Here is a 13,616-nt window from a genome sequence, read left to right on the forward strand (position 1 = left end):
AGTTGTTATAATTTATTATTTTGTTAACTTCTAATGTAATAATGAGAGTACCCCCAAAAGATAACAAAAAGTAAAAATAAAAAACCCAAAATAAAACAGTATTAGTGATGAAAAGTGAAGAGAATTAAGGAAATCTCACCGAAATTAATAGCTGTTCATACAGTTACACCTTGTCTTGGTTAATTAATCTAGTTACTTTCAAATCATTTTGCTTGAAGAATCTTAATATGATTTCTGCATTTAGAAAGGGTTAATATTATAAAGGTAATGACCAAATGGCCAGCTTCATGTCTGGTACCTATGAAACTTTCTGTAAATGGGGTATAATTTCATGTATTTGAAAGAGGTTACGTGGGGTCATTTATTCAATCATGTATCAATGCGTGGTTTGGGCTGGGAAATACATCCAACCCCAGAGCAACAGAAGTCATGGTTCTTATCCTTAGGAGCTTGTGGTCCAGGGGGGTTGGTTCTCCAATGTCTATTCAGCTCTCTCACTTTATGAACCTATGGCCAGCCCTATCAAAATGGCAAAGTCAATTAGACTACTTCAGTGGACTGATCAAATTAGGCAGAAAAGCAAAATGAACAGTTAATCAGAACACCCAAACTACATGTATAAGCTGACACATACCTACATATGTTCCTGCCATTTGATATAAAATATCGAATTATTTATGTCAATTAAAATTCTGTTCTTCTTCCCATGCGCACAAAAAACTCACTAATGTTGTTAAATATCTGGAAATTACTAACTCAACTTAAAAATATGGTTTTATTGGCAGAAAAATGATTCATATAAGTATACCCAATAGCGTGCCTAGCACATAATAGGTACATAATTAACAATGTAATGAGCAAATATTGCTGAATGAAAGCAAATAAACCACCATTTCTCTGCAGACTTTATTTTCTAAGAGTCAGTAGGACTTTTCTAACAAATTCTTACACTTCTAACGAAATAGGCATTTTAGAAAAGTTATAGTTTGTGTTGGTTAATAAGTCTAGTTAGGTTCAAATTATTGTTCCTTAAGAGCTTCTATAGCAATTTTCCTGGAAATGCTTAAAGTGATACGTGAAAGCCTTCTCCTGGTGTATCTAAATCCTGTGTTAAAGTGACGAGTGTTTTGATGTCCTTTGCACGAAGTGACATAATGTCATTTCTTGTGGAGAGCAATGTGCTGGCTGGTGATTGTTTGTTGGCGGTGAAGTTTCGCTAGAAGTGTTTTGTGATAGTAACTTGGTATATATTCCTTGGCTTTTAGCTTGAAATGCTCAGTGCAGCTGGGCTGCCAATTCTTCAAATGAGGGACGCTAGTGTCTTTAAGTTAGAAGCACCCTCCACCAATTTTGAAAGCTTTACACCAAAAAGAGAGTAGACCATCCATGAACCTGCTTTTCTACAGAATCATTTTCTTCAAATCCCAAGCCTATTTCCACACACTTGCTAATTTAAAAATTGGAATGGGTGTCTACTCCCACTGGCAAAGAGAAGAAATCTATTTATTATAGGTGTCAGAACTCGATAAGAAATCAGTTTAACTCTTTGGCTGCTGGGTGATTTGTAACAGTGCTTCATCTGTGCCAGTGCAACGTGTTCGAGATGCAACTGTGAAAAGATGTACTCCCTGCCCTTAAAGAAGTTAGCGTTGAATATGCAGAAATCGGGGTGTGTGCTGCCATCGGGGAAGACACAGAGCTGGGTGGTGCACAGCATGAAGGTACCTGAGCCAGCGTGGTAGGGGGTCAGGGAGGCCTTGGGTATCTGTGTCAGAGCAACCACAAAATGATTTCAGATACGAAAGGGGGAATGCTATTCTTTTTTTTTTTTTTTTACAGAATTGAAAGCTTTAACATTTCTAATATTGAAATTAGATTCCAAATTTGGAAATAATTTTAAAGATTGAGAGGCAGCCTAGCAGTGTGCTTAAGAACTCAGATTCTGAAGCCAGACTTCTAGCATTACATTCTGAATTTGCCATTTATTAGCTCTAGACACTTAACCTTTCTTATGCTGCAGCTTCCCCGTTTGTAAAATGGGGATCATGATAACTACCTAACTCACAAGTTTGTGACGAGGATTAAGTGAATTAACATTCACAAAAATCTTCGAATTTACCAAGTACTACATGTGTTTGTTAAGTAAATATTGTCATACAGATACAGAAACATTCAAGCACAATTATTTGCCTGTGACCTGTGGAATACCATGTGTTTTCTGTACTCTTCCAAGTCAGTGAAATTAATTCTGGTGGCCTAAAGCTCCTGTAAAGTGGTATTGAGAAGTGGGTTAAACATTGATTGGCTGTGATCTTATCTAGTGAAATTATTTATGTATGTTAATGTATGATATATTATGTATACATATATGTATATTAATGATTTTAAACATTTTTAAGGGATCTTGAAAAATATAAAAGTAACAAATATAAAAGTCTACAGACCTCAGAGTCTAGTACATTTATGATAATAGAAATGGTACTTATGAAGGAAAAAAGCCCAAATTTGGGCTTTAGTAACTTTAAGCACCAGTTAACTTGTACTAAGGACATAATACAACTACAAGAATTAATTTAACTGCAATAAAAAATGACAGAAAAATAAGGAAAGCTTCCTTTCCCTTAATTGCTAGAGCAGGTTATGATAATAATAAAAGAGACTTGAATCTTCTTTTGTACATTTAATCCTCTTGATAAAGGAAACAGATACTTTTTAAAAAAAGTAACTAGGACATTTTAATAAGGGATCTTTAGTTCTGCTTCAATTACTAATGAACGCAAATTGCAGTTTTGCTCTTTGGACATTTAAAATACATAGAAGTTAAGTATTTAGTTTGAAAACACAATAGAGTAATGAGTTTGCTCTTTTTGTTTTTTATCCTCCTGACCAGTGGTGAAATGACTAGTCACTACCAGATCTTCTGTTCAAAGGCTGAGCTGATTTTAGTTTGTGGATGTTGATCCAAAAGTTATCTGTAGAAAGTCATTCTGCAATTAATTAAGTCGTTGTGCTTGGCATCCTATGGAAAAAGGACATAGCGTAGGTTTCATGTGGGTGTAAAGGAAAAAGTATACACAATTTGCCAAAATAATACTGCAAGTTTTCTTGTGCTTCTTAAAACTTCCATTTGTGCCAGTGAACTCAGTAAATTATCTCTAAAAGCTTTTTTTCCCATGTGTGTATGTGTGTGTGTGTGTGTTTGTGTGTGTGTGTTGTACAAGAGAAGTTTGGTGGAAACTTGAGCGAAAGATAATTAGGAAAGTTTTAACTAGATGAAGTGAGGAGACATATGCAGGTACATAATAAGTCATAGGAGCCAGTAGTACATCAGCCTGAAAAAAGTCCAAATGCATTTTCAGAGACCAAATAGGTTATTCATAACACTTACTCCTAGATGAAAAGGTCACTTTAATAACAGAATTATTCAGTTTCAGTGTTATCTTTTCAAAGCAATGAGTTCATGATTCTGTAGATAATGGAGAGCCAAGATGGTTTCCTAGGTAGGTTAATGACAGGCTATACATTTGCTAATTGATATAGTATTCATTTGTCTTTGTCAAACTTTGGGCCAACCACTTTTCCCAGGTTGCCTGGGAAGGTATAGGGAAAGGAACATACAGAGCAGACGAAATGTGGAAGAAAGAACCCTGGGAACTGGAGGTGGCTCTCCATGGCAGAGGCTGAGAAAGGCCATCATCAGGCAAAAGACCCCAAGAAGGCAAAGCTCAGAGTGACATAAGAGGAAAGCTGTTGCTTCAGGGAAGGGTGCCTGGTGTAACTAATGATGAGGCTCCACTGTCCTAATCCCAGCCCCAGAGCCAGCCCCTCTGACCGTGGAAGCTCCAACCTCAATGAACTTGGCTGCTGTGTCAATGTCCTTTGAAATGGTGCCGTTTTGGAAGCTGCTGTTAGGGATAAATGAGGCCAGCAGACATGGGGCTGTCAAGCTGCTGAGGCTCTCTATCTGTTAATATTGATCATCTCAGCTCCACGGCAAAGAATGGTTGCTCAGCAGCTCAGAAGTGATCCTGACCAGTGAGGGGATGGAAAGGAACTTGGCACAGGCATACATTTTCTGGGGGTGGGGGCAGTGGCAAGAGAGATCCTTCCAGTACAGAGAAGACAGAGAGGGGCAATGACAGATTGTTTTAAGATTAACCACGATTTAATGTGCATGATCAATTGCAAGGAAGAGAAATTGAGACATTTAACATTTTGGGGAGGTTGTTTTTAGTAATTCAAGTATAAGCAGTGATAGTCTAGATTGTATGGCCCACTGGGAAAAAAATAAAGTTATTAGTTCAATAAACATTCTGAAGATAGAATGACAAGGTGAAGAAGCTGGGAGTAGGGTCTTCCAGGAGGAAATATCTAGTAGTTTGCTGTACTATTTAGGAATAGAAACAGTCAAGAGAAGCCATAGCTAAAAATGTGATCACTGAAACTATAAAGCCTGGAGAATCCTTTGTGGTGGAATCAAGCACACAGGCAAGAATTAAGCTGTGGGTAGAAATTCTAAAAAAAAGAAGATCAAACAAAAACAACAACAAAAGGGTAGACTCAAGTAAATCCTAAAACCATTAGTGTTTGCCATCAGAAGAATGTCAAGGGAAAGCAGCTTGACTGCCATAGAGATGATTCACTTGAATGAAACAAAAACAACTTGTTACCATGAGGCTGAAAGGAAGATGCACTAGCACTGAAATTCATAGCTTAAATAATCCTTTCCTTTAGCTGTTTACCTGTTATTGTTGGTTTTCCACTTAACGTAAGAACGTAAGCTCCATGAGATCAGGTACCATATCTGTTTGGTTCATGGTTATATATCCATAGAAAAGAAGTTGATAAATATTTATTGAATGAGTAAACAGTTACACACTCTGATCTTCAACAGGAGATAAAATCTGTCCACTTCCAACAACAAGGTTGGCCAAAGTCAAAAGCAAATGGCATCCTAGAGCAGCCCTGTCCAAGGGAGCATGGTGAAATGTTCTATATATTATCCCCTGGCCACAGGTGGGCACTTGAAATGTGTCTAATATACCGAGGAACTAAATTTTAAATTTCATATAATTTTTATTTACTTGAAGTTAAATTTAAATAGCCCTTTGTGGCTAGTGGCTACCATGTTGGACAGCACAAGTGGATAGAAAGACTTCACCCATTAGGAAAACCTGCCTCCCCTGGGCAGATGTAATCTGTATGAGATCAGTAGCTTTGTCAGGAACTAGAATCAGACTAGAGTTGGGAAAGGAATCGAGGATCAGCTGTTAGGGCTGTTTTTGTTTTTGTTTTAATCTTTAGCCCAAGGGATAGGAGAAGTCTGCCGAGTTCAGATGAGGTCCAGGTCACTTCACCAGGCAAGGAGACCAGAGAGGTATTTGGGGCCAAAGCTCTAGCTGATAATAAAGTTTGTTTACTCTGAGGGTCTTTATGAACATGAACTCGCTGTGCATGGTAGAGACTCTATGGATGACTAGAAAGAATTCAAGATTTAGGGATTTTAGTCACCTTTCTTTGTATCACAATAAACAATAATTGTAACCAATCGTTAAAAAGAGAACTAGGCTTATATGATAAACTCATAACAAGCACTCAGACACCCAGGAACTCACAGTATGGAAAAGCAACATCTTTGAATTATTAAAGTACAGCAGAGAGTAAACAAAGTACTTTTATATTTTCAAATATTTATTAAATTAGAGACATATTTGTCACACTTATTCTATTTATCTAATTTAGATTAGATTTTGGGTTTTGCTTTATCAGATTTACCTGCTTAGTTGTAGCTTGCTTGGGCAAATGTTAGAATTACTCAGATTTCCTTGAGCTTTCTGTGACTGAGCCATGGGAGGAGGAGGGAGTTGTTCAGGAGTGTGTTAAATTGACCTTGTATTCAGAATTCACCCAGAGATAATATGTATCAATATCATGTATTGAACTGTGTGTAGGAGCAGATGTTTTGCATGTTTCGGGCTACTTTTGGGAATAGTCTCTATTGAAGAAGGGAAAGTACGCTTTGTATCCATTCATGTAATTTATGAAAGTGAATAGGGGTGTCTCACAAAGGAAGAATGCTGGGCGGACTATTATATTCAGCAAGATAAAGCGTGCTGTGTGCAAATTCCCAGAGTCAGCCGGTATAGAAGAGGACAAAGAGATATTAATACATTCCTGGGGAAGGAGATTAGTTCTCTAAAGAGCAAATACGCAAGAAAATAGAGCATTTTCTTAGGATTTCCTGAAGACTTGGTTCACTTCTCCAGGCTGTTTGTTTTCATTGTTTTTTTATTAGAGAAAATCTTTTGCAAGATTTGCACCACAGGAAAATGTTTGAATATCAGAATCTTGAGGTTGGGGGATACTTTAAAAGATTATCTAGTCCTATCATCTATATATGATGCTTGAATTAGTTTTGCACAAGCCTCTCCGGGGACCTCCTAGTCAGGGCTCCAGCACCTCCTGGAGAGAGCAGCCTGTAGCTCCATCCTTGGAGAACTGAGCCATTTCATCCTGGGACACTGAGATGCTCTTACATAATCTAATTCTGCTGCTTCGTGCCTTCCATTTATTTGTCCTGCTTGTAACTATTGGGTCCAAACAACACCTCCAATTCTTTTTCCCATTAAAGGTCTTAGGATATTTGAACATGATTATCAGATCTCTAAGGCTAAATATGCCTTATTCCTTCAAGAATCTCTTGAATGTTGTTGATTTGACTGTATGTCTTAGGTCACTCCTGAGTGTACGCAGTTTGTCCATTCATACTTACACTGCAGTAATTCCAGGGTGGGCTGGGCTGCACAGAGACAAGTGGAGTTTTTGCTTCTTTTCATATAGATTCTTTCTTCTCCCTTCCCTCCTTCTCCTCCCCCTCTTAATTCTTCCCTCCCCTTCCTTTCTTTCCTCTCCCCTCCCATTCTTCTATACTACCTTTATTCATTCATTCCACAAACATTCCATTTACTGTTGATTCATATCAACCTGTCTATAGACTAAAATCTCTAAGCCTTAGTTTCATGGATTGTTACTAACCCATCGCTACTATCCATTCAGTAAAAAACAACTGTCCTTTTGGACTTGATTGTCTCATTTTACATGTATTTCTATTACTTTTCATCTCACTGGATATAGCCCTTGTTTCTAACCTGTCAGCTTCTTTTTCAATCCTGATTCAGTTATCCAATATGGTCATTGGCCTGCCTACAAATCTTCTGATGTCCTTTCTCTAGTCTCATCTAGGACTTTGATGAGAATGTAAAATGTTAAAACGAATGGAGCCCAGGGAAGAATCCTTCTATGATGTTGGAAACCTAGACCAGATTGATATTACTCTTTTAGTCAGCACCCTCTGTTGACTATATGTATGTATATGTGTGTGTGTGTGTGTGTGTGTGTGTGTGTGTGTGTGTGTGTGTATGTGTATATATAATTTAAAGCTGTTGAAACTGTTACTAATCCACCTTAATATTCATGCACTCAGCTCCTACTCCATTTTGTCCGCAAGGACAAATTGAGAGATCTTCTAAAGATCTCTCTGAAAGTGATGTGTGCTAGGTCTCTACATTTTCTATAACCCTAGGAATTATACCGAAGAAGGAAGTGACATTTTACTGTTATTCTTCCCTCTTGAAATTGTTGTGTCATCCTCTGTTTAGCATATTTCTTCTTAGGCAAGGAAACCCCTTTGATTCCCCAATAGACACATAAGAATGAGAAAAGGATATTGGAAAAAGTTGAACATTCAGATAATTATTAGAAATGGTAATGGCATTTTATGGGAGTACAAAACATAATATCAAAATGCTTAGACTATCAAGTGAGATCCCCTAATTTCTAATCAGCAAAGGACTTGGAACAATTGATGTTTTTGTTAAAACAAATCAGAATCTCCAAACCTCTGCTAATGATTATTTCTTAAGGTTTTTCTTATGTCTTCCAAAGAACTGAAAATACTTAAAATCATCATATACACTGATGTCATGAAACTTTAGGAAGTTTATACATGTTTTGGTCAAAATAGATAAGGTGCCCAAAGAATCCTTCGATAACGATAAACCCTTGTAGAAAGGTGTATGCAAATGAGTGAGTTGGATATTACAATGATGGATGGAACTGAAGAATTACGAGATCACTCTTTGTCTTTTCCTCCGGGTAGGGCTGTATTCATTGTGCAACTAAACCTTTTAAGACAGAACCAGCTGAACAAATACTGTCCTCTATATTTATAGTAACACAGGAGCTAATTTCCTATAAAGATACTGCTGCTTCCTCCTTACTTGAGTTGACAGATTTTCTCTGTGACCAGTGTGACTGTGCCTTAGATGGCATTATTCAGGTGATTGAGTTTTATATTAAATTACAGTCTACATGTGTTGTCATTTAAATAATGTAGACATTTTTGTTGAGTTTCATATTTGTATTTCCAGTTCTGTAATTGGAACCATGGAAAGTTTAAAATGTCACAGTCTTAAAACATTACTGTGGTAAATCTTTAATATATAACTATAGAAAGGAATTTAATATAAGCCAGGACAAAAAGAGGTTTCCAAGTTACACAATTTTTTTTGGAAGGGTAGATTTCATTGGTAATGTGTGTGTGTGTGTGTGTGTGTGTGTGTTTCTAATACAGAGAGAAAATGAGAAAATCATCTAAACTTGTATATTTTTAAATGTCCATGATAATTGCTATAGTGTGTCACTATTTGGACCTTCAAAAAATGTTCTGATACTCCCTGACTTGTACATCTTATGTTGTTTGTCCATCTGGATTGAGTAGAAACTAGTAGTTTTTATTAATTCCATTAAAGATGTGACTGGATAGTCATAAGAAAGGAAGGAGATAAAATGAAATCTTCATAGGTGGAAAATAGCAAATACAGCTATGATTTTGTTTCAACATTTTGTTAAGGGCTTACATTCTTAGAATTTTCAGAAGCTAAAATGAATGTTATTTTATTTTTTGTTATAATTAACTCATGTGCATGGAGCCCACTAGAGACCATTTATTGAAGTTATTAGAAATCCTGAGCTCCCAAATAAAAATGTCAGAAGATATTGCCCTGTTCTACATTGCGTTACAGAACAGATGCTTTCCCTATGGGTGACAGCATCAGTATTAAAGTTGAGGGAAGTTATATGCTACTCCCGCCTTCATCCAAGATTCCTAGCATGAAGGGACGTTGCAGTCACCATAAACTTGATAAAAAGTTATACCAAATCAGTTTTTTTTCCAGCACTTCACAAACTACAATTTAAAAATCAGGATGGAAACTAAAAAATGACCGCAGCAGGTCCCAGTAATGTAACTTCTACCATCCTCTCTTGTCCTCTAAATGTAAATTATGTTTTCTCTCTTAAAAGTCTCCCCCAGTATGCCTCAAATCTCAGGATTGGAATTCATGTTTATGAAGAGAAACCTCTCTTGGCCTGACCCCTTCCTGCTGACTGCAGTGCACTCTTCTCTGGTCTGATTGGCTCCATCAGTTGGACTGATTTATTCTCATCATATGGGTAAATGCTATCCCATGGGAGAAGGGCTCTTCCAAGTATAGAGGGTGAATGTTTTCAAACCAAGTGGAGATATTTTTGTTTCATTAGCAGCTGTAGAATTACATGGTGGATTATGATGTTGGGCTGTGTTACAGTTCGAAGGATGGGGCTTCCAACCTGTGGGATCTCAGTTTTGAGGCATCTGAACTTTGAGTCCTCCTCGTGGTTACCGCATTGTCCAGGTTAGTGTTTTTTTTAACCAGAATTGCACTTCACAATAAGCTGGGAAGCAAGCCCAAATTCACATCTGTATCTACTGCATTTTATCAGTTCCAGGATGTACAGTTTTTTATATTTTCTCATTTCTGAACTCTGGATGCACTTTTCATTAGTTTAGTCCTGGTGTACTTGTAGAATTTTCTTTCTTAGTGGTACCTGAAATAATGGTGCATCTTCTAATCAATGGCATCTTAAAGTCAATGAAATTTGGACTATATCAGAATCTTTGAGGGAGCAGGTGGCTCACTGCATGAATTTTACAAAAGGTCTCCAAGTGAGTCTGATGCACATTGCTGGCCATAAATACCTTGAACTGGTTCTTGATATATCTCTCCTGTTAACAATACTAATAAACTGATCACTGCCGTACATGGATTTTTTTCCCCTGCCAGGTACTGGGTTAAGCACTTTCCATATTTTCATCTCATTTAATTCTCATAACATATCTATTGGATAAGTATTATTATCTTCACTAAATGGATTAAGAAACTGAGGCTTAGAGAAATGAAGTAACCTGCCCATGGACAGGTTATAAATATTAGTAGAAGAGCCAGGATATGAACCCAGGTGGTTTTGACTCCAAAGCTCTAGCCAGGACATTATACAGCAGTGGTTCTTAAAATACGGTCTGCAGACTAGCAGCATCAGCATCCTTTAGGGACATGACAGAAATGCAAATTTTAGGGCCTTACCCCAGATCTAAGGAATGAGAAACTCTGAAAGCAGGTCTCAGTAACATGTTTTAACATGCCCTCCAGGTTATTGTGATGCATCCTAAGATTGGAGAACCACTGCTCGAGAGCATAGGAGTCTCTGGCAACCGAAACAGGATGCATTGCTATTAAAGATAGGGCCTAATAAAGTTTATTGGATAGCTGGCTAGCTCATATTGTAATCCTAAAATAATGCCATATTTGCAAGGTTGACTAAGCTTTTAGTTGCTTAATAACAAATAAAATTGCATTTGCTCAAATGTGCTTTAATTATAGCTCCCAGTAGGCAGAGCTATGGTAACAAAATATACTAGGCTCTAATGTTTTTTGCATAATGAGCATATTCAAAGCATTCAGCACAAATGGATTACAATTCCCCATATTAGATGGGAACGCTCTAGGAGGACCACAAGCCTTTCTTTGGTCTGACATCCTCTCGGTCTCAATCTTAGTCTAATCCTATTATTTCCTTTCTTCAAACGTATAGCATGTAGTATCTTTGTTCCTGAGAGGAAAGGACGAACTAACAAGATCCCTCCTTGTATTACCCTGGGTTGATAGATTGGTTAAATCTAGCATTTGTAATGCAGATAGAAATAAACAGTTTCTGAACAAAAGCTGATTAAAGAATTTAGCTGAAAAACAAAGAACTTGCTTGCTTAGTGGGAAAAAAAAAACATTGATTGACATTAAGGAATTAAGCATCCCAAACGGATAAATACATCTGATTCCAAGAAAAAAAAGGCAGTTTAAAAAATAATATACCAAAGGTGACAAAGTGTAGAGATGCCTGGTGAATGTAATTATGTCTACCTAACATCAGTACAACCGTTTGAAAAGCACAACATTCAAATTGTATTTTTTTTTTGTGCTCTGCATGGTGCAAAAAAGCAATTTGATTTTTTTTCCACTAAATTGACTGGTTTTTGAATGCATTATTTGACCCACCATATCGTATTATCCATGGCATTTCCCAGATGACTGAACTAAGTAGATGTCTTATTGTTGTTTTTTCTGATAGACATGTATGGGGATGAAGATAGTGATAATTGGAAAAGAGGAAAGCATAGCATTTGTAACTCGGGAGTGGAGATTTTTGAAGCATGAGTGGTCTTCAGCCTAGAAGACCTAGGTGTTTGGCTGCAGTGACCTGAAGGCCCTGTCTCTACCTCCGCAGGCTTGCACACACTTACTAGCACAGATTGGTGCCTTATAGATAGGGGCAAAAGGGGCCAGGGTCTTGTTGCAAATCCTGAGATGCTCCCTTTCTGATCGCTGTTTCTAACTTTTCTCTGATATGTGACTTGAATCTGAAAATGGGCCCTGATTTCTACCCAAGAGCTGTTTCCTCTTTGGTTTTTCTGCCTTAAATGTGTCTCTGGACTCCTGCCTGATGTACCCTGTGCCCCTGCCGAGCTTGGATTTAAGCACTGTGAGCCCAGACGGCTTGTCCCAGGCTTGACCCTTGCCTACAACATTCAGTTTGGCCAGCTTCTTGGAACTTAGCCCTCTTCATAGACTTGTTGTGGGGGGTGCTGGTTAAGTGCATCTACTAAGGCTGACCTGAAATTGAGGCCCCGTCAGTAATTCAGTAATTGTGAGATCTCGAGTCACTCCTCTCTGAACGTCAGTTTCCTCATCTGTTTTATATCCAGTGGTATGTATACATTTGTGTGTGTGTGTGTGTGTGTTTTAATAAATGAATAAATGCTGATGAAAGCAAAATAGGATAATATGTTTAAGACACTTATCAATATCTAATATATGGATTAAGTGTTCAACACATGTTCCCCATTATTATTATGAACTTATTCCTATTCTTTGTATGGTTATTTGTTTGCTTTTCAGCATTGTGTATAACATCCAGTCCCTGTCTATACAAACTGGTCCTTGGCCACAGTCTCTATCCTGTTGGCTGGCTTTTGCTCTCTTCATCTGATAACCTTCCACAAGCTGCCACTAACAAGGCCAATACAAATTTAGCATGAATCAAATAGTTTATTTAGAAAAATGATGTCCACTAAGGCTCATCAGGATTGAGCCATTGAATGAAATGTTTTGCTCAATCTGTGCAATGAGAAAAACATTTTAGGAGAGTTTCTCCTAAAATTCTGTGAGAATTCTGTGGGAGAAACTGCAATGTAGTACAAATGTTTTAGTTCCATGTTTCCAGCTTCCTACGAGTAGAAAGTTTAACCATTTAATGTGTAGCCTTGCCTGATTGTTAATCTGGGCATCTATAGATATAATTATTGGTTTGGGTTTCAAAGCTTGGCTTTTGCTTGGTCTTGCAACAGCAGTCAGCCAATCTAAGCAATTTGTCATTCTTATAACAAGAATGCAGAGGAAGACCTAAAAGTGGTAAATGGATTTGGAAGTCTTTGCAGCTAACCCTTGATGGAGTTGGAGGATTAGATTATGACTGACACAGACATGCTTTATTGACCGTGATTTAACGGCTTCACAGTTTTCTTTTCATTTCTAGAGCATTTACATATTTCTGGGTTGGTTAATGGATAAATCTTAGACAATGGCTTTGTACCACCGTGGTGGCACACTAGTAAACTCATATATTACATCTAATGGATATCAAAATGGTAGTTTCTCCAAGACCAATATATGTCTGTAAGACATTTTCATAATCTGAAGTCATAAAACACATTTACATCTGCATATTTAGTATGCACTTGTAGGTGCACATTTAACTATGCATGACTATTTATATATTCACACACAAGAAGTGAGATTTATTGTGAGTATTGAAAATGGAACTTTGAAGTCATGAAGGCTTAAGGCAGTTTCCTCAAGACCTACTTTTGCTTGATTATGATTTATTCATTTAAACTTAGCCAGTTGTATATGAATCGAACTGTTCTCTTTGAAGAGAGGTGCGTTACCTCAAAACTTATTAGGACAATATATGAATGTTGGACCTATTTAAGGCTTGATGAATTGGATTAAAGAAATAATATATGAACTACTGTAAGTTTTTAAATGTGGAGGATGGTTTCTGTTTTATGTAATTGAATATTTTTACTATGCTTTTTTACTACTAGGCATTTTTAGGGACACATTTGTATTTGGGAGCAAAAGGGAGAGAATAGTCTAAAGGAAGACAAAAATGAAGGATAA

General features: G+C 37.2%; 1 protein-coding gene and 1 pseudogene across 3 annotated transcripts in view; one reads left to right on the forward strand and one right to left on the reverse strand.

Annotated features, from left to right (window-relative positions):
- Nucleotides 1-13,616, forward strand: part of GRM8 (glutamate metabotropic receptor 8) — a 680,033-nt gene that overhangs the window by 236,208 nt on the left and 430,209 nt on the right. The gene's annotated exons all lie outside the window — the stretch shown is intronic.
- Nucleotides 3,557-4,072, reverse strand: LOC116278801 (ATP synthase F(0) complex subunit C2, mitochondrial pseudogene; annotated as a pseudogene).

This window comes from Vicugna pacos, chromosome 7, assembly GCF_048564905.1.
Source record: "Vicugna pacos chromosome 7, VicPac4, whole genome shotgun sequence".
NCBI classification, from domain to species: domain Eukaryota; kingdom Metazoa; phylum Chordata; class Mammalia; order Artiodactyla; family Camelidae; genus Vicugna; species Vicugna pacos.